This window comes from Pinus tabuliformis, chromosome 8 (genome assembly GCF_031772625.1).
Source record: "Pinus tabuliformis cultivar Carrire ecotype Pingquan chromosome 8, CPIR1, whole genome shotgun sequence".
Lineage (NCBI taxonomy): Eukaryota > Viridiplantae > Streptophyta > Pinopsida > Pinales > Pinaceae > Pinus > Pinus tabuliformis.
The window spans coordinates 680,362,660-680,385,080 of record NC_142294.1 but is presented as its reverse complement, the minus strand read 5'-3'; the positions used below and the strand labels follow the sequence as shown (position 1 = coordinate 680,385,080).

General features: G+C 37.9%; 1 pseudogene; it reads left to right on the top strand.

The window, feature by feature from the left end:
• The first annotated feature begins 7,063 nt into the window (after positions 1-7,063).
• Positions 7,064-22,421, top strand: part of LOC149237415 (ruBisCO large subunit-binding protein subunit beta, chloroplastic-like) — a 106,048-nt pseudogene continuing 90,690 nt past the window's right edge.

The window sequence follows — 22,421 nt, the reverse complement described above, 5'->3', positions numbered from 1 at the left end:
AGTTCTATTGTTGCTGTGTCGTTCGACACAGTCCTAGATGTCGATGGTTGCTCAGACATTTTGAGTCTATCCAATAGATTGCCTAGCGATTCTACAGGAACTTCCACTGGTGATGGACTAACTTCTGATGTAGAAGGAAATAGAGTGACCCCTACTCCAAAGTGGGTTGGAGTACTTGCTTGCGGGTCTTCTACAATTTCCTCTATCGCAATCAAACTAGGTGGAAGAGGAAGACCGTCAGGTCCGTAAAATATTTCTGGTGCCGAAGAAGGGGTTGAATCGACAGCGACAGTTGTTTGAGGAACAATACTCTCTGGACCGGTTACAGATGGAACTGGTTCAGTAACACAAGTATTTGTTCTCAGACTAGGATCAGTGTCAATGTCCCTCTGTGGCTGTTGAACTTCTTCAATAGAGGCAGGGTTTCCAGAAATGTTTGGAGTAACCAGAATCTCAGATGTTGTCGGAACAGTTGTTCTAACTTTGATAGGAGATTTCGAACCGGTTAAACGAGTTCGCTTTGTCCGTACTGTTTTCGATTCCGGAGACAAAGACGGTTGACTCGTAAGCCTCCGCGAACGACGGGGTTTCAATTGACTTTCTTCCACGATTGCGGATTACTTGATCAACTAAAACACAAAAGGGGAAAGTGTGTTTCCGAATTGAATGAATTTTTTAGACGCTTTAGACACAACTTGCTTTTTCACTTTTAAAGAGTCAAGAAAAAGCTAAAGATGACTCTAGTCTCCTTCGATGTTTTAACGAGACCAAAGTGACAAATGCTCGGATGGACTTTTTCTGTTATAGAGTCTAAAAAAGGCCAAAAGAAACTGCTCTGGAGTTCTAGGCAGAGGGTGTGCCAAACTTTTCGCAAAACCGCAGAATACTTTTTAGGGTACGGGCGGTCGATCTTCCTGAATGCTGTGTTTAGTGCATTGCGATCAGTAGGGCGGCTGACACGGCTTCCTAAGGATAAAGGATATATGCCTATAGGGGTCTCCCAATATATATGCGACGGTACGTGGGAGCACAATCCGTACTAGCGCTATCGTCCCTCAGGAGGAATCACCCACCTTCCACGAGATCGACAGTCACTAGGCTTAACGACGCCGGAACACGTCTCTAGCCTAGACCTCTATGTTGTGCGTTATGTTGCAAAGCGTTGTTAAGTTCATTCAATTTATTTTAGGTTGATCTTTTTAGAAGTTTGCCTTTCAAGGTTCACCACGAGATGTATGATACAAATTCCTAAATGCAGTCTAAAGATGATAAGCAAGCTTTATATCTTTTCAACTTTGAAAATCCTAGCTACTAAGGGAAAAGAAAGACACCATCTTTTCTCAAAGAGCAATCAGCACACTCTAATGCACTGTTCCTAAATCAAGCATGCAAACTTATCAAAATGCAAATGCACAATGCAGGTGTTTGTTTTCCGCTTTCTTAGTATTGATGCCTACAAAGAAAGCTTTTTGTACAACTTTGAATTTGCTTTTAAATGACAGATACAAACAAGTTTACTTTTTCGAAATCAACAAGGGTAGAAGAGATTACAACACTTTGCGACTTTCGAAATGAACACTTGTTTCGACACTTAAAAGAGACAAACTCAAACCAATAAGCAAAAGTAAATGTATAATCAACTGTAAACAACCAATGAACTCTCTCCTAAGATCACAATCAACAGATCTGAATCAAGGGCTACAGGATGATTATTTCACTCATGCAAAGGAAAACTGTAAATGATGCCACAAACACATAAAAACACTCACAGTCTTTTTGTACAAAAGGAGGTGGAATTTAAGCAGAGAAAAGGAGTTATCAGACTGGTACCTATGCTGGTTATAGGCTGCAAAAACAGAGATCAAAACAGGGCAACAGAGAGCAGAGAACCCCAGATACACAAGGCAAGACTGGTTCAGCGCAATCTCAACACTGTGGTTTTGACATTCAGCGCAGGTAGCCTTCACGGGACCTGCGTTGAAATGCAGAATGCCTTCACAGCAGTTGCGCTGAAGGAGAAACTCTCGTTTCTCACTGGGTTCTGGGTCACAGATTGCTCAATAATCAACGGTTTCAGGCCAAATCAGAAACACAAGCAAGGTATAATCAAAGGGATGCTTTGAGAGGGTACTAAGATCTATCACAAAGGATCATCAAATCATTTGTGAGTCCATTATTTAGATCATAGACAAAATCTAGTGAAGGATCAAGGCAGCAACTGTCTACTTTGCAACTGAGAATAGCAGAAGCAGTTCGATTGTTGCTGTTGAGTCTATGAGGTAAACAATGATAGAAACACAAATAAAATGACTAAAACAAATTTCCCTAGCGGAGTCGCCAATTTGTTGTGGGGAAAAATGCCTATGCAGGACGATCCTATCCACCTAAGGTGTGACAGTGCCTTAGCAACAAGCAGAGACAGCTATTCTGGTTTCTTCCTTTATGAAATGGGAAAGAAGAGAGATCAATGGACTTACCGGTGTCTTCCGTTTGTCCCTCGATCTAGATCCTCTTCTCTTTGGGTGTTCACAGCACAGCTACTTGCCTCCTCGCAAAACCACAAGAGAACAACTACTTGCCTTCCTGCAAGATCACAAGAGACCAGCTACTTGCGACAAGAGAACAACTACTTGAGACAAGAGAAGAACACAACACAAAGGCAGATATTCATATTCATAAATGATTCAGGACTAGAAATAAATCAAATACACTAATGCAATCATACATCAAAGATACATCAGTATATAGGAGAAAACCAAGATAGCTTTATTGATAAATAACAAGGTTCAGGAAGAGATACAACCCAGAGGGCTCCAATCCAGCATCTCCTTCCGAGCAGAATGGAGTTCCTATCTTCACCTCCCTTCAAAGCATTAAGCACCCAATGATTCCAGTCTCAAACCAACAGCAATTCTTTGCAATAACAAAATTCCAGCCTCTGGATCTCATGGAGGAGAGATCCATATATAGATGTTTGGAGAGAGGATGAGTCAGCTTGAGATCTGACTAGTGTCCTCTCCCTCTGTTAGTTCTTGAGTCCACTTGGAGGTTCTTGCTTCCACTTGGAGATTTGGAACCTCTTACTCATCACCAGTCGAATTCCCTGAGGCAAGTGTCATTTTGGAAGCTTCCTGGGTTTTGACACCTTGAGGAATGAGCCTGCCACATGTCCAATCTCGCTCAGCGCAGGTAGCCAGTGTTGGAGTTGACATTCAACGCAGGTAGCCAGTGTAGCCATTGACATTCAGCGCAGATGGTCAGTGGGGCAGTTGACATGATCCTGAATTGACTTGTTTTTGAGCAGTTTCAGGTGGAGAACTTCTGTGAATTGTTGTGGTTTGTTAGCCTTGTTCCTCTAGGGGTAGGAACAACATGTTTAGGGACTTTGGATCCCTAAGATTATGGACATTTCATGCTCAATGCTGTAAGGCACAAAAATGTCTATAACAGTCGCCAATTTGTTGTGGGGAAAAATGCCTATGCAGGACGATCCTATCCACCTAAGGTGTGACAGTGCCTTAGCAACAAACAGAGACAACTATTCTAGCTTTCTTCCTTTATGAAATGTGAAAGAAGAGAGATCAATAGACTTACCGGTGTCTTCCGTTTGTCCCTCGATCTGGTCTCTCTTCTCTTTGGGAGTTCACAGCTACTTGCCTTCTCACTCGCCCAGCTTCAACAGGTTCATGCAAGATCACAAGAGAACAGCTACTTGCCTTCTTGCTTGTCCAGCTTCAACGGGTTCCTGCAAGATCACAAGAGAACAGCTACTTGCAACAAGAGAAGAACTCTACACAAAGACAGATATTCACATTCATAACTAGTTTAGGATTAGAAATAAACCAAATACACTAATACAATCATACATCAAAGACACATCAGTATATAGGAGAAACCAAGATAGCTTTATTGATGAATAACAAGGTTCGGGAAGAGATACAACCCAGAGGGCTCCAATCCAGCATCTCCTTCCCAGAAAATGGAATTCCTATCTTCACCCCCTTCAAAGCATTAAGCACCCAATGATTCCAATCTCAAACCAACAGCAATTCTTTGCAATAACAAAATTCCAGCCTTCAGATCTCATGGAGGAGAGATCCATATATAGATGTTTGGAGAGAGGATGAGTCAGCTTGAGATCTGACTAGTGTCCTCTCCCTCTGTCAGTTCTTGATTCCACTTGGAGGTTCTTGCTTCCACTTGGAGATTAGGAACCTCTTACTCATCACCAGTCGAATTCACTGAGGCAAGTGTCATTGAGGAAGATTCTGGAAGCTTCCTGGGTCTTGACACCTCTTAGAATGAACTTGCCACATGTCAACTCTCGCTTAGCGCAGGTAGACAGTGTTGGCTTTGACATTCAGCGTAGGTAGCCAGTGTTGGCTTTGACATTCAGCGCAGACAACTAGTGGAGCCACTGAATTGATCCTGAATTGACTTGTTTTTGAGCAGTTTTCTGGTGGAGAACTTCTGTGAATTGCTGTGGTTTGTTAGCCTTGTTCCTCTAGGGGTAGGAACAACATGTTTAGGGACTTTGGATCCCTTAGATTATGGACATTTCATGCTCAATTCTGTAAGGCACAAAAATGTCTATAACAACATGAATGTTTGGGACCTTAATGCCAAGCTAGGAGATCTACAATTAATGTCTTTGGCATCGTGGATGAACCATGAGGAGTCAAGAGCTACAGAGATGAAAATAATATTGACCAGAGAGAAAAATGAACCTCTTTTGATCAGATATGAACAATAAAATCCCATGGCCGTCCTCAGTACCCATAATTTGATTGCAAATGATCCTCAGCTGGCACCTAGATATCTTATTTACTATAATGATATAGTAACGATTGATTTACCATACTGATATGTTTTCCGAGGGTTTATTCAAACTCTGTCAAAGCTATGTTCTATTTACTTTTGTTGTCTTTTGTTTTTGGAATTTTACAGATGGTAAATCAGGTGGAATAAAAACCATATCAGAAATAATATTTATCCGATGGTAGTTGAATATTTAAATGTCATGATATCTTCTAAATAATCAATGCCTAAAACACCAAATACTTATTAGAGAAGTATTTGGCTTATCAGAGAATTATTCTTGGTGTTAGTTGCTCAGAGATTTCATAGCCAACCTATGATGGATCCCAAGAGGGAACTGTGATAGCATAAGGAAGAGCATGGAAAAAGTAATATTATTCCTTGGCTAGTTAATCTTGAGGGGAAAGAGATATAGTAGATGAGAATACCTATTGGATTTAGTAATATTTCGCATGAGATAAGTAACCTTCCCATGAAATAAGTGCTCCTATTCACACCGCTCCTTTCATGTTAAAAGATGAGCTTAATTATTGTGCATTTAGTACATTGTTTTATGTATTTAGTGTTATTGTGCATGAGTTCATGTTTTAAGACTTTTTTTTTACGATTGATTGAGGATAAATATCATCTTTCATTATTTTACATGAAATGTCTAAGAGACATGTATTGATCTTCTAAAATGGGGTGTGTACATCACAATATTCAACTTGGATAGTAAAAAAACCTTTGGGAGGGTTTGTTACATGGCTCTATGATGTTTTCCATGCTAATTGGCTGCCTTAGTTTCAAGGGCATGTTCAAAGCTCGGATCTAAAAGATCTCAACAAGTATTGAGAACTAATGAATATGTTTGATTGATTTGTTTATGTTTAAGCATTTATCAATGCAAAATATGTGGTCATAGTGGAGCTATGATTTGAATGTGTTAGTTGAGATATGTGATTTTGATTTAGATCTATATGTAGGTTGTACTCCTGAATATTGCATAAATACGTGCATCTATTTTAGAATAGTCATGTATATTTTCTCAGTAAATATAGTTTGATTCATGTTGTTGTTTGTGGATAAGTATATTTATTATTCTTTAAGGATTAACATAGTTTAATGAAGTTTCAGTGATATTTGGGTTAGTGACATGACTTGGTGCATAATATGTCTTGAGATGTGTATGCACATTTTATGCATAAGAAGCACATATATACGCAAGTTTATTTAATGGTACTGATGTATATGTTCTAGAGTTGGAAGTGTTGCTTGGTGATAACAGTTAATTAGTTCTATATTAGTTAATATAGGCAAACTGTTGGACGAAATCGTGAGCCGTATTCTCTAGGTAGATTGTCTTTCTGAGCTCTTCATTTTCATGTAATTTATTTAGATTTTCACTATAGATTCAGGTTTTCTGGGGCGTGTTTTCAAAATGATTTTTTCCCTTGATGTGCATAGGTCGCCCTTATCAGGCCTACGCACATCGACTTATTTTTTAACGCTATGTGCGTAAGTTCTAACGAAGAAACCATGCACATGCGCACAATTCACAATAGTTGGTTGTGTACAGTGCCGAGGGCAAGAAAAATAAGATAGAAAATGCCCAAATTTTTTGCTAGTTCTATCCATGATTCATTCTAATGATATTTTATGTTTAATTGCAGCCTTTTGAACCACAAATATGGAATGGAGAGAATGTGAGCTCACAAATATGGAATGGAGAGAATGTGAGCATGAAGAGCAAGATATAGCCGCTCTGAATGATCCAGCAAACATAGAGGCCTTGGCAAATTATGGTTTGTACAAGTTGTTTACCATTCTAGGCATGAAGGCCCAAATAGACTTGCTAGAATGGATGGTAGTCAAGTGGAATGTTCAAGAAAAATGTTTCAAAGTCAGAGACCATAGACTTGTCATTGACATTGATGACATTTACTTCCTGTGTGGAATTCCACACCGTGGGGTGGAAATCAACCTGTATGGGCATAGGCGAGGTAGTGAAGCCAATGTTACCTATTTTCTACAACATTGTACTCGAGGGGAAGCTCTCAAAGATGGCAGGATTGACATCAAGACCATAACAAAAATTCCTTTGAAAGCCATCGGGTTCACTGTTGCATGACTATGTGGTAGTGTAGCTTTGCATTTTCTCATGAAGGCTCAGATGCAAAACACTGTGGATTGTTTTCAAGGTACCATATTTAACTGGAGTGAGGGTGTAGTTTCCAATCTGAAGGGGAAACTAACCAGAGTCAGAATGGGTAAACTCAAAATTTTTGGGTATGGTGCCTTCATTATTTCATTTGCTTTGGAGAAGATTCCTCTTTTGGCTCCACATGTAGTTGCAGAAAGAGGATGGCATCATGACACTCGCATTCTAAAATGGGTTACACTTATGGCATCCATGGAGGTGGCGAAGGACCAACAATCTGATTTACTCCTAAATTCTTCGAGTGGTTGGAAAATCATATCATAATTATCGAAGATTTTCCATATGCAAGGATGGACTACACAGGAGATACGACCATGCGATTGCCTCTTGGGATGTAGTGGGGTGCTATAGGTAAAATTTCACATTTTGGTTGATTTTTGAAATTTGTCATTTTTTGTTGTTTTTGGCATCCAAAACTAATTATCCAAAATGATCATGTAGATGTGGCCCCAATAAGACCAGTTGTATTACATAGATATGATTGACGTGGTGAGAAGCCAGTTACTCCTATAGTACAGAACCCGGAGGTGGCAGAGATACTCACACAAAGAGAGCACATCCTTGAGAGGTTGACTTTGGACATTCTGAATGTCAAGATAGATAGTTTTCCTCTCTACTACCAGAGGCATACTGCAGGGGTTCTTGAACCTATTATCCATTTGATACGATGAGTAGCACGTGCTATTAGATGCTACCATGATCACCATCATGCGTAGTCACTACTCTCAGGTTAGATTTTTTTTATTTTTGATAATGTATCAACATGTTCATAAAATAAAGGCCACGGGGCCTCATGTCTTTGGATGACATTTTTTGTAAAAGCCACACTATTTACATACTTTTATCTAATGAAAGCTACTACTTCTATTTCTTTATATCTCGTACAATATATGAATGAATATTTCATTAATTTCTTTAGAAATGTTTTACAAGTGCCAATTTAAGACATAATTAGCTAATGCATCTATTAATGTGTTTAAATTTCTTAGAATATGTTGATACTCAATATAATCAAAGTCCCTTTCCAAGAGATGAACCCACAAAAACATCCTTAACATGAAAGTAATTCTAACTGAATAAACAACATTCAAATGTAATAGCACGAGTTGTGAATCTAACCTAACAGTCAACTGACGAATGCCAAATGCAATGACATCAGATAATAGCTCAATCAATGTGTTAGATTCTGCAATATTATTCGTTGTTCGACTGAGGCATATCTCATGAGTAGAAAATAACTCACTGTGGGCAAATAAATGACCCAGGTTGCGGAACATAAATTCCGAGTACTACAACCTTGTAACGAACCCAGTGAAAATTCCACGTAATAAAAGTTAATAAACGAAAAATAATAACCACGATTGATGTGACACCTATTCCAAGCTGAATGTTGGGTAAGACATCCTAGTGTGGGTGTTCATTTGGTTATTAATGGCTAAGAAAACTAGTAAAGGCAATGGATAAGGCTTTGGAAATGCAAAATGGAATTTTGGCCCATTTATTTATGAAAATAATGGAAATTAGGAGAAACGTGAGGTGGAAGATCACAGGTTGCATGTGAGGAGGAAAATGAAGGAAAATAATGGAAAATGAAGAAAATAATGACCTAATTCATAAATAGGCTTCTGAGGATCAGTACACAGAGTTTGGTCAGTTCAGTTTTGGAGCTCTCTCATTATTCTCTCTCTCTCATACTCTTAGACACCTTGATTTTTCTTTGAGCACTCTTGGAGAGAGAGTGAGGCATACTTGGAGTTTTGGAGCCAAAAAGCAAAGGAAGATCAGGAAAGCACAAGAGGACATCGAGATCAATAGCTACAATGAATTTGGCTTGCAGGTACCGAGTTGCATATATGTTTTCCTCAATAGTTTTGGCATACATGGAACATGCATATGGACTATTGGTCAATATCTATCACTGGCATGGAGGATTTCCTGGATTGACAGTGGATTGCCTAGCCTTTCCATTTCCTGGATAGCTATGGATATTGTGGGTTTATTTCCATGTTTTTTTGGTTGGTTCTCATGTTTCCTTTAGCTTGGGTTGAGTTATTAGTTCCTGGAAGCCCTGGTTGGAAAAATGATTTGGAAGCCCTATAATAGCTTGGGTTGAGTTACTAGTCCTTGAAGCCTTGGTTGGAAAAACACTTTGGAAACCCTTGGTGGGTTGAGTTACTAGTCCTAGGAGCCCTAGTTGGACAAATCTCTAGAAGCCCAATGATAGATGTGGGTTGAGTTACTAGTCCTGGAAGCCTTGGTTGGAACAAATGCTTTGGAGCCCTAGAAGGCCTGGGTAGAGACCAATCTGATGATGGTTTTGTGATGTCTGGTCGGGAGGTGGAATCACTTTTTGATGGGTTGAGGGGGTTGGCCTCTAGAAGCCCTGGGTGGTTTTGGATTGATGTGTTCTATGAGATCCCACATTCATGCTTGGAATATGGCACGAGGGTGAATGGTTGAAGAGAGATTTGGCTCATCCATTCTACAGTCAAGTGGAACATTGAAGTCCCATCTCGGGTTTGGATTTTGCATCATTAATATGAGGTAATTTCTCATCTTGATCAAACTAACTATGAAACCAAATAATTACAAACCAAATTCACCTATTCTTATTCAACAATCAATTCAAAAGAAATTATAGTACAACGTGCGGAATTGAAATTACATGAAATGAAATCTACTCTAAGGGATTATGTGTGCATTATAAAATCAGGATCCTATGAAATGAATAATCAAAACCACATGACATGAAATGAAAGAAAAAACAATCATTCTTAACCTCTTACATAGGAAAAGATATAAAAGTAGATAAAATCAATTTCTCTTAACTTCTAGGTAGAAAACAAATAAAAACAATCGCTCTTAACCTATAGGTAGAAACCAAATTAAAACAATTGCTCTTAACTTCTAGGTAGAAAGAAAATAAAAACAATCACTCTTAACCTCTCACATAGGAAAAGATATGAAATAAATAAATCTTAATGTTTGAAAGCAATAAATCTAAAAAAAAGAATCTCACACATTGTAGGTGGCCAATCCAAAACCATGAGAGATGGAAAATTGAGAGGCTCCAAATGCAAGCATAACCAAATCAAAGTGAACATCACTCATAAGCATGGTTCCAAATCCAAATTCTATATTCAAAACGTGAGCATTTCCCCAACTTTACACATGCCTTTGAAAGGAGAAGGCTCTCCTATTTATACAAAAACATAAGAATCTGCCTAATTAATGGAGGTCCATTATTCTCTCCTAGATCCCTAGAAAATCTCATAGAGTTACAAATTCAATAGGTAATGATGAGACACATATCCTCTTTTACCTTTATCCAAATCTTGGAGGGAATTCGAATTTGAGCACTGGAGGCCACATAAAGGTGCTTTGGAAGCTTCCAAATGACCTACACATGTCATGAAACTCAAGCCACTTTTAAGTATTAGTAAGTATATGCCATTTTTCTAAGTTTTAACCATTTAATTCACTTATAATACTAGAAATCATTAACTTTTGGAAAACACAAATGGAACCCATATAATTATGAAATTGGAGGCTAATGAAAGGTTATATGGTCATGGAGTTGTGACATGTGAGTGAAATGGTGGCAATAAAGGTGAAAGTGGATGATATTTTGAATACATTTTGGAGACTCTACACTATGCACGGGCAATCACCTATTCTTATGTGATGACACCTCCTTTAGAAACATCCTCCATAATAATGGGAAGAAGTGACTTTGTAAACCACTTAGCTAAAATCTGATATGGAATGAAAACATTTAGTAAGCGACGTCTACGTCTCCATTCATGAATATGATCAGAAATGTGAATTGATTTTCATTGTTTTAAAGAAGTCAATAGTTCAGTACCAATATCATAATGGATCAGTAAATGAAAGTAGGTTAAAACCACTGTTGCCAGGGAATTAAAGTTATGGAAAGAAGCGTGAGGTAGCTTAGTGTACCATTTGGCTTCCAAACTAGTTAAAGTTCGTTGGATAAGGAAAAGACATATGGAATCATTGATTAAAGAATTCAATGCACACCAGAGATGATATGTCATCACATGATTGGATGGGTCTTATCCTGATTTGTCTTCAAATTTAGGTATGTCACTCAGTAACTTGGTTGGAATCACAAACCAATAAGGATAATAATAAATAGGATCATTGGTTAGTCGAGATAAATCTGGTAGATCTAAGGTTGCAATAAACAATAACTATCGCTTAGGGTCTTGTGGTAAATATTGATAACCTTGTGGGTTAAGATCAACCCCTGGAGGCGGATACCCAGGATATTTTGGAATAGCCTGTGCAGTTGGAATTGGAATTCTACCAGGGTAACCAAGGTGACCCATACCAAGTTGAGGTTGAACAGGGACTTGATAAGTATGATTGGGGTACAATTGACTCTGAAAATGTTGATCTTGACCCATTTTACGTAAGTAATATTTCCCATATATAGGTTGAACTTGCAAAGGTTAACCTTGAACAAATTGATTTTGAACAGGTTGACTTTGAACAAATTGACCTTCAAAAGGTGGGTTTTGGAAAGTTTGGCCTTGGAAAGGTGGAATTTAAAAAACTTGTCCTTGAAAAGGTGGAACTTGATAATATTGACCTTAAAAGGGAGGGATTTGGAAAGCTTGACCTTGAAAAGGTGTTTTCACTATTCCTACAATGGGTTGCCCAATAGGAATCTGTGGTATAGACTAGACTGTGGGAACGATTTGACAAGAAAAAGCCTAGGGGATTGCCTGAGTAGTCTGGGGAACAGTTATTTGAGGGGTAACTAGAATGGTAGTTTGTGATACTCCTAGAATATGTGTCTATGGAGTACAGATTGCAGTAGTGCAGTGGATGAAGGGAAGCAGGCCGAGCATCAGCAACGCAGAGGACCGATGTCGTGGATCAATGTGATACTTTTACTAGGAAGTATTTCTAGAGCACATTAGTTGCTAAGAGGGAGTGTTTATTTTTGGGTAGCATCAGATGCACTCTAGTTTTGAAATTTTGTGGAGGGGCTAGAACGCATGAGATCCCCAAGACCCAGAAATTGTTTGGTTGAATTCCACCCGAATTGTATTTTATTAAAATAATTAATATTTTAATGGGGTTCCTAAGTCTAAACTTAGGAAAATTAAAATATTAATGGGTATTAAAGAAAATATGGGTGAGAATATTTTAAGAGATGAGGATCAATTCTAATTTAATCTCAGCTGTTGATTAAAGATTAGATCATTTTCATTGATTTATCAACAGGAAAAGTATAAAGGAAGGCTTGGGGTCAGTTGGAGAACACACACAGTAAGAGCAGAACTTGAGCTAAACCAAAATTTTGGGCATGGTTTGCTCAGAATTTCAGAGTAATATTATAGTGCAGAGAGGGGAAGTCAGTAGAGGGACTTCATTCCAAGGCCAAGAATACATAAAAGAGAGGCAGCACAAAACCAGGGAGGGATAACGCAGCTCTAGAAGGGTGACACAGAGGCTAGAGGAGCTGACGCGATCACTTAGAGGCAACACTGGGGTTTCTGTGAGGCAGATTGAGCAACAGTTCAACAAATTGATTTCTGAGTAGGGAAGGCTCACTGGGAGGGTGACGCAACACCTAGAGGAGGTGACGCAATTCCAACGTAGACCTGGGAGCATCCATTGTTGCACAACGCTGGGGACAACGCAGTCACTTATGGGGTTTGTTCATCCAGTTGCTGGATTCGCCAAAATATCTATCTTCGAATAGAGGTACTTCTATCGGGTTTACTCTTTATTGGGTGAGCCGAATTAGGCACCCTAGTTGTATTCAAAAATATTCTTAATAATAAAACCCTCACATCTGTTGCACCAGTATTCCCACACTGGGTTTTTCCAGGGACGTTTAGTCCAAAAATAAGTTTCCTTTGCGTGGTTATCTTATTTATTTTTTCAGTACTTGATCTATATATTGGTGTAGGCTGCAGTGTATTTGCATTAATAGTTTTTGAATAATTCTGAAAATAACTTGTTAAACTAAAGAACACAACTAGGTAATGCAGATCAGTTTACTGTAATAGGATTTCTGATTTGTTGGATTCATAAATTTTCACACATTTGGCTTCCCTTTTTTGTAGATGATTTCAATTCATAACTCAACATCTTTGTGACCCATTTTTGCTACTCTTATGAAGATAATACAATTGTTTCTTCTCCAATAGTTTAAGCACCTTGTCAACATGTCAAACATGATATTTGCAAGACTTGTTGTAAATTAGTATATCATCAAAAAATACTAACACAAATTTTCTAAGAAAGGATTTGAAAATGGAATTCATCAAACCTTGAAATGTGGAAGGTGAATTAGAAATGAAAAAAGGCATGATCAAAGATTCATAATGAACTTCATGAGTTTTGACTTCCATTTTCATTCTAATTTGATGATATTTGGAAGGAAGATCCAACTTTATGAAGTAAATTGGTCCTTGTAATTCATCCAATAATTCATCAATGATCGGAATGGAGAATTTATCTAATAGTTCACTTATTTATATCTTTATAATATGGACACATACACCATGATCCATCCTTATTGTGCACCAATACTACTGGTGAAGAGAAATAACCTTGGCTAGGTTGAATTATACCTACCTCTAGCATTTCTGCAACCATACACTCAATTTCACTCTTATGGGTATAGGGATATATGTAAGGTTTGATGTTTGGCAGAACACTTCCTGGAATCAAGTGAATAGCATGATCATGATCATGAATAGGTGAGAGACCTTTGGGAGTCTCAAATACCTTGGAATGATTGTCCAAGACTCTTTGGGTATCTGGAGAAATAGATGATTTCACTATTTGAACATCGAGTGAGCATAATTGTGCAATTATGCCTTGTTTTCCCTTCTTCAAAAGTTTTGTCATACCATTAAAATTGATTATCTTCCCCAGTTCCCCTATGATACTCCTTAATTCAATTTCCTTTCATTCCCCAAAAAAAAAAAAAAAAAACAAACAAACAAACAAAAACAAAAAATAAAAAATAAAAAAATTAAGAAAAATTATTAAAAATTAAAATATATTGTCCCCAAAGATTGTAACCATTGGATTCATAATCAAAGATCAGTACCACCCATTGGAATGGAAAGCGTTGGGCTATTCAATATATATTCCCCATGGCTAGCTTGCTATTATTGAGAAATTTATAGTTCCTCCAATTGCAACCATCATTTTACACTTTGGTACTGGATATAGAAATCAATTCAATTCCTTGGCTATCTTACAATGAATTAAATTATGCGTACTACCTGAATCAATCAACACAATTACCTTTTTCTTCTTGATATATCCTTCTATCTTGAGAGTTTGAGGAGTGGTAATTCCCACCAATGCATTATGACATTTTTTGGTTTCATTTCTTCATTCTCTCGGTTTGGTTCCTAGTTTATATCCTCTTTTCTTTATTTTTATTGTTCATTTCCTTCCTCCTCTTCACAATATATGTACAAAAAAAATTCTTGACACACTTATGAACTTTAGTGTATTTGCTATCACAACTGTAACAAAGCCCTTTTTCTCCTTTTTCTTCAAGTTGTTCTGATGTCAACTTTGTCAGTTGTGGGAGGCTAGGAGAAAAAACACTTCCATATTAATAGTTGTGAGTGGTATACCTCCTTGTTTCCATAATTTTCCTTTCAAATTTTCTTGCCACCCTAAACGCTTTTCCCATTGAATTAACTTCCCAAAGGCAAACCTCATGTTGGATGTTATCCTTTAAATACCCTATAGAGACATCAATAATATGATCCTCTAGAATATCAAGTTCCTTGATATTCAATCTTTGGAAGTCCTAAATGTGCTCCACTATTGAACCCTTTTGCTTGAGATTTATCAATTTTCTAAAGGTATTCCTCTTTGTATCCTCATATTGTGCTATCAATTCATACTTAAAAATTGTCCAAGTGACAATTGATTTATGAGAAAAGATCCATCGCTACCACACAAATTGATTGGGATCTAAATATAAATATGCAATTTGTACCTTTTGTGAGTGTGGCACATCATGTAGATCAAAGAATTGCTCCATCTGTCGTATCCATGTTTCCGAATCCTCGACATCAAACTTCCTTATATTGATATTTGGAATATGGTTGATCTTCATCCCTAAGTTAAAGTCTCTAAAATAATAATTCATTTTCTTTTTGTCCTCATCCTTATTTTCATGGAATTCTTTGTGACTACTAGTAAGCCTTTCTTGCAACAACTTTGTCAACCTTCCTTCAACTCTTCCATGTCCGCTTTTAAATTGTTCATGCCACATTTTATTTTTTATTTTAAACCATCCATGTCACCTTTCATTTCTACTTTTAAATAATCCATGTTGTCTTTCATTTCTGATTTTAAACCATCCATATAGTTCATCATTTTTTGTTCTTTGCTAGAGTGAAATTTGTTGCACTTGGTCCTGTAATTTTGATATATCATGTTACGTTTCTTCCTCTTCATTCATTATAGTAGAGCTTTTTGAGGGATAAATGGGTTTATATTTTTTTTGTTTGTGAGGCATTTTGGAACAAATAAATGATATATATACTTCAATATACTGTTTGAATCACTTCAAACTGATTTTTCAAACAAAATTTATGAAAATTTAAATATACACAACTTTTAGCGGTTGATTTTGAGCTTGTTGATAATGTTGAACTTGAAACTATTGTATATTTGTGATTTCGGCCTCCCAAGATCTGAAATTTCATCATATGGTATCCATCTATGTCCTTTTTCCAACCATACAAATTATTCTTGTTAGAAAATTATATATTACAAAGCAATGGAACACATAAAATATTGCATAAATATAAACACAAAAAACACATAAAACAAGAGAGACACATATATATGTTGTTCACCCAATTTGGGCTAAGTCCATGGAGAAACAACCAGTACTTCCTTTATATTATCCAAAAAAATGAAGAGATACAACCTACAACAAATCCACTGTAATTTCCTCTTCTCTCTCACACAATCTCCTCTCTCTTTTGTCACTCAGAATACACATCTACATAGCTGCAATAAAATTCCCTCATATATAGCGAGGGGTTGCCTTCTAGGGAAAAAACCCTAAATTAAACATAACTTATACCGTCAGATCATCCACCTAATGAAGGACTTAGATTGATTCTACAAAATTACAATATTTTACAAGGCAATTTTACATTTATTTTTAGCTTCGAGGGCACCTCTACACACACTCTCGTAGATATTTATATGTCGTTTCCCCCCCTCAATCCCCTTGGAGAAGAACAAACGGGCGATGTTGCCACCCCATTACAAACTAGGGTCCAATCCGGTGAAGTTAGGTCCCTATACTACTAGTGTAACCCCTTAATGTTATTAGTACAACCCCCTTATTATATTGTTGTGCCCATGTAGTCCCCATAATGTTATTATTGTGCCACATAGAAGCCCACTATTGTTATTATTACACCCTTACGTTATTATTGTTATGTCGGGGCTAATTATATTATGACCCCTCAGACTCCTATATAGAAAGGAGGTATTGTCATTTGTATCATCCAAGAATTGTTCATTTTTGTAATGTAAATGAGGTTGCCCCCTCGAAGAGGCTAAATTCTAAGGCATTGATCTATATTTTCTATATTTTTGTGAGATGGTTTCATAACATTTGGCATTGGAGCTTTGAATTCTAGGGTTTTGTTGCTCCAAACATCCATCATTGAATTTTCGCTCTAATTTTTTTGCTACAAAGTTTCAGAAGCTGAAAAACAAATCCATTTGAGAAGAGATTGGTTTGAACCTTGGGTCCGAATTTCAGAACTTGTCTTCTTATATTTTTTGAGATATGATCTGAGGAAGTTAGGGTTTTTGCAAGCTCCATAATTTCATCTCAAACAGGTGATCGTGGAATTTTCCCTATAATATTTTTCTACAAAGGTCTAGACTCTGAAATTAAAACCCATTTGAGTCAAAATCTTGGTGAAGCTTGGGTCCGAATCTCAGATCTTTTCTAATTATATTTTTGGAGATATAATCTAAGGAATTTATGGTTTTTTCAGACTCCCGAATTACATTCTAACCAGGTGACCTTGGGAAAATCGTCATAACTTTATCTCTGAGCGACAAATTGAAATTTCGTAAGAAGTTACAGAAAGAGGACAGATTCTAGTTTTATGTGTATATTTTTCAGATTCAAAGGTTGAAACAGTGAAACGTGACACATCTTACACGTTCGCTCTACTGAAACATTATATAATTAGGTCATCTTAGGAGATTGGGCATAACCCTTTCTTGGAGAATAAAATTCTGATCAAACTTGCGGAGTTAGAAAGAGGACTCGGAGAGCTACTACAAGACACAATTTCAGAACTTGGAGATCTGAAACTATTGAGTTACAGTCGTTTCAAGATCAAGTTCTTAAAATCAAGAAAAGGCGATATGAGGAAGTTTGATGGCAAGGATCTGGTAAATTGGATACTACAGATGGAGCAATATTTTGATCTACATGAGGTTCAACTATTACAAAAGGTACATATTGCATCTTTATGTTTAGAACCAAATCATTTTTTATGGTATAAAGGGCTTTGTTCTTGTAAAGCACTTGTCACTTGGTCAATTTTCACAGAATAAATGATAGCACATTATGAGGATACAAAGAGTAACACCCTCTTTAGCCAATTGATAAATCTTGAACAAAAGGGTTCAATGGCAGAGCACATTGAGGACTTTCAAAAATTGAATATAAGGGTAAACGAAAGTCCAGAGAAGCAAAGTATTGATGTCTTCATAGGGACTTTAAAGGATAACATTCAACATGAAGTTCGTCTTTTGGAACCTGATTTATTGGAGAAGGCATTCAGGTTGGCAAGAAAAATTGAAAGCGAAATTATGGAAAGAAGGAATCTCACCACTCACGACTATAATTATGGAAGTGTTTTTTCTCCTAGCCTTACACAACTTACAAGGTTTACACGAAAACAATTGGAAGAAAAAAGAGAAAAAGGGCGTTGTTACAATTGTGATAGCAAATACACTAAAGGTCATAAGTGCACTGAGAAGAAATTATTTTACATAGATTATGAGGAGGAGGAAGAAAAGAATCAAGAAATGTCAAAAGAAGAGGATATACACCAAGAACCAACCCCAGAGAAAGAAGAAATGAATCTGACCATATCTTGTAAAGCATTGGTAAGAATTACCACTCCTCAAACTCGCAAGATAGAAGGACATATCAAGAAGAAAAAGGTTCAAGAAGTGAAAGATCACATCAAGAAAGAAGAAATGAATCCGACCATATCTTGTAATGCATTGGTAGGATTTACCACTCTTCAAACTATCAAGATAGAAGTAAATATCAAGAAGAAAAATGTTTAATAAGTGAAAGATCACATTGAGCATCAAGGAATGAATCCAACCATATCTTGTAATGCATTGGAAGAAATTACGACTCCGCAAACTCTCAAGATAGAAGGATATATCAAGAAGAAAAAGATTCAAGTAGTGAAATATCACATCGAGCATCAACAACAAGTTCTCCAACTTTTAAAGGATAATGCCACTCTGGTGCAGAATCGAATGAAACAACAAGAAAATCAACATCATAGTGAAAGAAGTTTTGATGTAGGCGATTGGGTATTTTTACTGCTACATCTCAAGCAAGCAATTTATGAGAAGCAAATGTTGGCAATACTACATGCACTTAAGAAATGGCGACCTTACCTATTGGGAAGACACTTCAAGGTAAAAATGGATCATGATAGTCTTAAATACTTTTTAGAACAAAGATTATCTTTAGAAGAATAGAAAAATGGGTCACAAATATGTTGGGTTATGACTTTGAAATCATCTACAAAAGAGGGAAGCAAAATGTTGTTACAGATGCACTCTCAAGAAAGGATGAGAATGTGGAAGCATTGTTTTGTGCTATTTCTATTATCCAACCATATTGGATAAACGAAGCAAGGGATGAATGCAAGAAGGACAAAGAAGTGTGGCCACTCATTCAAGAGTTGCAGAAGATCCTAGTGTTGGAAATAATACTGAGAGGGGGGGGTGAATCAGTATTATCTAGCAATTTAATAAATCTTCCTTATTTGATCTTTGAATTATTTTTGCATGTCAGTACCATAAAATAATGAGCATGAACAAAGAGAACAGATAGTCACACCAAAGAACACAAGATGTAAGGTGGAAACCCAATGTGGGTGAAAACCACCTGCTGCAATATGTCTCTATCTTCTTTCAAATTAGAAACTCCTTTTACAATGATTTTGTACTGGTGCAGTCCTTTACCAGTACGCAGGCTGCAACCTGCAGAGAGCTACAACTCTCTCTCTCGTTTTCCAGTCTTCTCCTGAAAGGGAGCTACAACCCCCTACTTCTTTTCATAAAGCATCAAATGATCATCAAGTACATAACAGTTACAGTCCACTACAGTTATCAGATCAGTAATAACAGAACTAACCCAGAACACCTTATCAACAGAGAAATTCAATCAACAGAACATCTTAAGACAGAGACGCAGTTTTCCCTTCTGTGGCCTGCGACCAGACGCAGTTAACCTTCTACTCCCCTGCGTCCACACGCAGAGATCCTTCTGCTGCGCTGCGTGCCCACGCACTGTTCCTTGAACTGCACTGCGTCCTGTTGCTGCAGGGACGCACTCAGAAACACTATCGCGCCGCGTACTTTGCTTCAGAGACGCACCCAGAAATGCTATCGCGCCGCGTCCTTTTGCTCCAGGGATGCACCTGAACCTTAGTCACTCTGCGTCCCCACGCAGATCTCCTGTTACTGCACTGCGTCCCGGACGCACCTGAACCCTTCTGCGCCTGCATCCCGGCGCACCTGAACCCTTACTGCACCTGTGTACCTCCGGGCATAGATGATTTCAAGACTTCAAGAGTAACCCAAATAGTCAGATCTACAGATCTGATCATGCGCCAAAGAGATCTCAGTCTTTCAGAAGATTCGCCTTTTTAGATCTAGACCAGATCTCGCCTCATGAGATATTCAACCAAAGACATACACAAACCAAATGATCTCCTTTGCTTTATATAGGCAAGCTCCTCCTCAAATCATGGAACAATACCACGAGCCGACACCATACTAACACAATACCGTCGGCTAGATACCAAGAGTAAAACACAAGAAACCCCCACTTGTGCTTTTATCTGCCTTAAAATGTGTGCACTGGGTGGACGCACCTCCTGAACGGCTGGCCTGCGTCTCTGGACGCGGCTTCTACATGGTGTACCTGCGGGTACGCATCTTTTGAACTGATTTCCTGCGTCCTTCTTTGTTTTCAATAAAAAGAGAGCCTTGCCATGGGAGTTGCCATCAAGTACAACATCTGTAACATATATAGCCATTCCTGAAACATAATGCCAACAATCTCCCCCTTTGGACTTGATGGCAACCTCACAAACTTTGCTTCATTCTCCCCCTTTGACATCAAGGGCAAAGGGTATGCTCCCCCTAAGATCATGTTCCCCCTGAACCAGATCTGCAACAAAGAACCATAATTCTCAATGAAAGAGATAGAGACATATTGCAGCTATTTCCAAGATCTCCTTCTGACCATCCTCCATAATGCCAACAATGCATTATGTGCTCCCCCTGAACCTGTACCATCAATCAGAAAAGGTTCAACAATAAGATGATGCATCAACAACCCCCAGCTTTTGCCTGAGGTATTCAAAAGTGTCCCTGGGCAATGGTTTGGTGAGAATATCAGCAACTTGTTCCTTAGAAGGAACATACTCCAACTTGACCTTCTGTTCAAGCACTTGTTCCCGGAGAAAATGATACTTGATTGGTATGTGCTTGGTTTTTGAATGCATAACCGGATTCTTTGAGATGCTGATTGCACTTGTGTTATCACATAAGATGGGGATAGGTGGTGTACAAGTGATTTGAAAATCCTGCAAAGTCTGCATCATCCAAAGGAGTTGGGTGCAACAAGATGCAGCAGCAACATATTCCGCTTCAGCTGTAGACAAGGCAATCGAACTTTGTTTCTTGCTGAACCAAGATACCAGTCTGGAACCCATAAAGAATGCACCACCACTTGTGCTTTTCCTGTCATCCACGCTTCCGGCCCAATCTGCATCTGTATAAGCATGAAGTGTAAGATCTGTATCTCTAGGATACCATAAGCCATAATTTAGAGTCCCTTGAAGATATTTGAAAATTCTCTTCACTGCCTGTAGATGAGTCTCCTTCGGATTTGCCTGAAATCTTCCAACTATTCCAACTGCATGCATGATATCCAGTCGGGTACCTGTCAAATAAAGTAAACTTCCAATCATAGATCTGTAGGTTGGTTGATGTACTGCTGTAGATTCATCATTTTCACTGAGACTACATCCTGTGACCATGGGTGTACATACTGGTTTTGCATCTTCCATGCCATATTTCTTCAAAATCTGTTTGAGATACTTGGTTTGAGATAAAAAGATTCCTCCTTCTTTTTGTTGGATTTGCAAACCAAGGAAATATGTCAGTTCTCCTAGCAAAGACATTTCAAATTCTTTCTGCATGACCGAGGCAAAGTTTTGACTCATAGCTTCTTCATTGCTCCCAAAAATAATGTCATCTACATACACAACAAGTATTAGCAATTTGTCATTTTCAACTTTTATATAAAGATTGCTATCTGTTGATCCTTTTGAAAAACCTTGTTGATGAAGATATTTGTCCAAACGGTAGTACCAAGCCCTTGGAGCTTGTTTGAGAACATAGAGAGCCTTTTTCAATCTGCATACAAGATTTGGATCATTTCCAAGAATGAACCCATCTGGCTGTTCAATGTACACTTCTTCTTCCAAGTCTCCATTTAGAAAGGCTGATTTTACGTCCATTTGAAATACTTTGAAGTTTTGAAAACTTGAGAGAGCAAGAAACATTCGGATGGCCTCAAGTCTTGCAACAGGAGCAAAGGTTTCTTCAAAGTCTATCCCTTCTTGCTGCGCATATCCTTTACAAACAAGTCTGGCTTTGTTTCTAATTACTTCTCCATTTTCATTCAATTTGTTTTTGAAGACCCATTTAGTCCCGATAACATTCTTATCTTTTGGTCTAGGAACCAGCTCCCAAGTGTTGTTCTTTTCGATCTGCTCAAGTTCTTCATCCATTGCTTTCACCCAACATTCATCTTTGCATGCTTCTTTCACATTTTGTGGTTTAGTCGAGGAGAGTAATGCCAAATAGCTTGAAGCTTCTGCAACTGTTCTTCTAGTTTGTACACCTGCTTCTTTTTGTCCCATAATCTGAGATTCTGGATGGTTCTTCTGAACATATCTGGATGGAGTCTTTTCTTCTATTCTTGTTTGCTCCTCTGGTTCTTCTTGAGGTTCTTCTTCTTCATCATTTTGTCTTTGAGGGTAGCCTTCATCTTCTTCGATGTCTTCACGAT